Raw genomic sequence first — 4,515 nt, forward strand, 5'->3', positions numbered from 1 at the left:
GTGGTAATGTGAAATGTGACTTGAGCAGAGCAGTGCCTTCTACAAAGTGGAAGTCAATTTCTGCCAGTAAGCTAAACTTGTAGTGTATTTATCAAACACAATCACCAGTTTAAAAGTTGCATTGTGTTTGTTTTTTTTTTTTTCAGGGAGGAAAACTCAAACTAGCCTCAAAAAGAATGGTGAAGTCATAACAGACTGACAGACAGGCTGACAGAATGTCTTGGCTCCAATTTGTCAGTGACATTTGTCATTGTATGAACATCTTCTCCTCTTCCTGCTGGATCTGTGTTCGTCTTTATTTAATCTTATGATATCGTCATCAGCTTTTTCAGTGTTTTAGTGTCATATTGCCACCAAAAGATTTTAATCTAATTCACTATTCTGTGAGTTAGCACTGTGGAATAAATATCACTACATTATCATTCCTCCATGAGCTTAGTGGACTCCCGTCTCACCACTGAAGTGCACCGCCACTTACAGATTGTGTCTGGAGGTCAGGTCCAGGAGCTGACTGGGAAATGATAAACTGCCCTTAGTAAATCAAGAACTACAAACACAGATACTCTGTGTGCCACAGCCTCTGTTTTACTAAACGACTCCTTAAGTAAACCTAGCCCTGAATGAACAATGATGTGAGGACATTTAGCTGTCTGAAGACACCATACCAGAGTGGAGAAGTTCATAGGAAAGGTACAGAATTGGTTAACTGCAGTCTCATTACTGTATGTCAAACTGATCCTCTGATGGGCACAGCTTATTTTCCAATTGGATGGAAATTCTACATCTTTAAAATAGGTATTGCTGTAGCAGAAAACACAAATGAATTAATTATAATTACAATATATGAATAACATGGATAAAACATTCATACAAAATAATAGATTAACTGGAAATCAATTTATGCTCAGTTGGTTGTATAGACTAATAAATGCATAATTGCAGGAACAAATGCAAAGCATAGGACTACAGAGATGTGTCCTACAATGAAAATGCCTGACTTAGCTCTAATTGTTTCTATTTAAGCACAGTTTCCTGGGTTTTACACTTGCAGCGAACTATTAATCCATCCTGTAGTTACAGATCTTACATAAATAACATAAAAGAACTGTTTTGAAGGGGACATGCTTGAGCCATTTTTGTTTTTGACTGACACTTGGGCCCCAATAGCTTATAGAAAAAGGCACCATTTGAATGTTCGCAGAAACCGGGGAAATAACCTAAAATAAATAAATAAATAAATAAATAAATAAATAAATAAAAAGAAAAATATCCTTTGAAATTTGGAACTATTCATCTTGAAGTACCTGTATCAAGCCTATGTGACTGCAAGTGATCATGTCAGTTATTCAGCGTGTGAAAACTCATCCATCTGCCACTGTGCAGTACATTGCCTTTGAATGATATAAAATACCTATGTCTCACAGTAGACTGTTATTGTATGAGTGTAACTTAAATTATCTATCCAAGTCTTTCAGTTGCAGCTAAAATGCTATCATCATCCCTAATGCACCTTACAAGGACAGCACGACATTGTACAAGAACAACTATGTAGTTAAATCATGTGAGCAAAGACTCATGTCCTTTTGAATTCAAGGTCTGGATATCTGAGGGACTGGTCTTTAAAATAAAGAAAATCAAAGCTGAACACAGGCTCCTTTTACTAAGAGGCTCAATGGCATCTAATAACCTAGTTCATATGCACTGCAGAGGATCCATGAGCTCGGTCAGAGACTTGTGTTTCATGGTCCAGCTATTTCTCTGTCCCTTCCTCTCCATCCTTCTGCACACTTCTTCTATCACTCTCCCCTCCTCACTATCTCTGCCTGTCTCTCCCTAAATCTGTTCTGCTCCAGTGGACACCCTTCTTTAATCCTATCTGATGAGGCCCCCAGATCCCCTCTCACGCCCCCCCCCCACGCTACTGCATGGAGAAATGTATGCTAATGTGGCTGACTGCAAAAATGGAAATTAGACTTGTGCTCTTCTAGCATTGAAAGACAATGCAGCCGTGAAAGACACAGCATTGTTCCACAACAGAACCCAAACAGCGAGATAACTTGTCAGATTTGATCACCCATAAATTATGCATCACTAGCCAGTGACTATTAGCGTTGTGCCGTTTTGATAAATCCCTGTTATCTCTTCATCTGTTTTAGGAGTCATGAGTTGCTGTCAAGAACTGTCTTTATGTACATTTTTATGTGTGTGTTCATAGGCAGTGTCCAATATCTCTAGTGTGAATACCTCTGTGTAGCTGTGTGCAAATGAATAACACAGACTTTTTTTTTTTTTTTTTTTTTTTTTTTGGCATTTCTGATACAATCCCAGCTCACGTTTCGAGTGAGGACGGGATTCAGCCTGGATGGGTTGTCAGTCTCTCATAGTGCCGACGCATAGAGACATCCAGAGACAACCATTCCCATTCAGAACCAGGTCTACAGGCAATTTAGAGTCACCCATCAACCTAAACATGCATAACTTTGGACTGTGGGAGGAAACCAAAGTACCTGCAGGAACCCTATGCAGGCACGGGGAGATTATGCAAACTCCAGTAAAATGGACAATTTTTTGTTAATTTGGAACCAGGCTAAATGGAGGCAGCTTGTAAACAGCACTTCCAGGGAAGCCTTAGATGCCTGATAGAGGCCCTTATCATAGATACCGCTCCATCTGTTCAAGTGGTTTGGGGAAGAGCTGCTAACAGGATTATGTCCTGCATGTTCACCTTTATCCAGCAGACAGAGGGGCAAGATCAATATGTGACTAATGTGATCAGAGAGGGCTATCACCACTCGTCTTCTGCTTTCAATGAAACCCTGGTAAAAGTGACTGTGGCGCTCCAGCACAAGATCGCTGTTTTTCTCCACTCCAAGCCCCCCATTGAACAACTCTCTCACACAATATGTTCACAAAAAGCGACATGCCTGATATCATCCCATAAAAATTTGAAATCATGTGGGGGCAGGTAGGAGAATCAGCCATATTGCTTACAGATCAAGGTTCTTGTCTGTAACAATTGAGTGTAGTACACGGGTGTATTTTCATTTACCTCCTGGTAGCATGAGCTGAGCATATCTCATTAAAATAGAGGAGAATGACTTTGCTGTGTCTATGGTGCCAAGTAATTCCTTTGTGATGTATTCCTATTGCTAATGCAACAGTGTTTTAGGTTCTGAACCCCTTTGCCTCTCCATTTTCTCCTTCTCTGGGAAAGGGAGTCTGATTTCCCCCAAGTTAATGAAATTGTCACAGCACCTTATGAAATCGCCACCGTGTAAGCAATAACATCTGGCAAAGAGATGGCGCATGTAATGTCCGCTGAGCCTCGCTACACACAACCCTGTTAATGAGCGAAGGGACAGTCTGACAGGCAGGGATGTAGACAGGCAGAGCTAGATTGACAAACAGAGTATATGACAGGGAGACAGGAGGATGACTGTCACTGTGTGAATGAAAAGATAGGAAATGATAAAAGGCTCAAAAGGACAGAATTTTAACATTATGCATTGTGCAATTAATTGGAATCTGACAAAAGGTAACTTTCAATTTTCACCTGCATGACACATAAAAAAATTATAATCTACCATCAGAGTTTTAATAAATACTGTGAATTAAAAATGACGATATTTGTATGTTCATCTGCCTGTGACAAATACAGAAAAGATGGAGATGCAAATCACAGCCACTCCAGTAAGAGCTGGCCCACTGATTAGGTCCAGACTGAAATATTTCAAAAGCTATTGAGTGGATACCCATGACATGTAGTATAAAGATTTATAACCCACTAAGGATGAGTTGCAATAACTTTAGTGATCCTCTGAGTTTTCATCTCACTGAGTCAGAAAGTCAAAACTTTAATTTGTCATATACCTTGGTTTACAATAAAATGTCCCCAATTGATCTGTCTCAGCTTTATTTTGTAGATTCCTTGCAAATGTTAGCTGCCTATCCTAATGTGGTAAATGTCTATGTAAATATCCTGATAGGATCTCCAAGCCCACCATACCGAAGCGCTTCACCAAAAAGGACCCGCTAGCTTAACAGCATTTGGTGGTGCTCACTACACGTATATAGGCTGCTCATGCAACAATTTTCCAAATATCTCTGTATTTATATTGTGAGAACTGCGTTGCACAGACAAACTGCTATATTTTGATTTGTAGACATAACAATGTGATGATATGATGATAATACTTTGATTTCCTGCTGTTCCAATCCACAGTAGAACATCACTGAGCCTCTGTGCCAGTTCACCCAGCTGCTTCTCCAAACTGAGAGCACGCCGATCTAGATATGCTGCAGGTAATAAAGTGTTTGTAAATCTACCTCATACATCCCTGTGTCAAAAAATCCAAAGTAACTCTTTAACAATAGGTAGGATTGGGTGAAAACTTGCATAAATTAAAAAAAACATCCGTGGGCCATGCTGCTGTTACACTTGGTTGTGGTTAGTTTTGTGAACTGGCATTAGCATTTTATTTCAGACGACTAATATATTTACTTTTGTGTTATTAC

This window comes from Echeneis naucrates, chromosome 24, assembly GCF_900963305.1.
Source record: "Echeneis naucrates chromosome 24, fEcheNa1.1, whole genome shotgun sequence".
NCBI lineage: Eukaryota > Metazoa > Chordata > Actinopteri > Carangiformes > Echeneidae > Echeneis > Echeneis naucrates.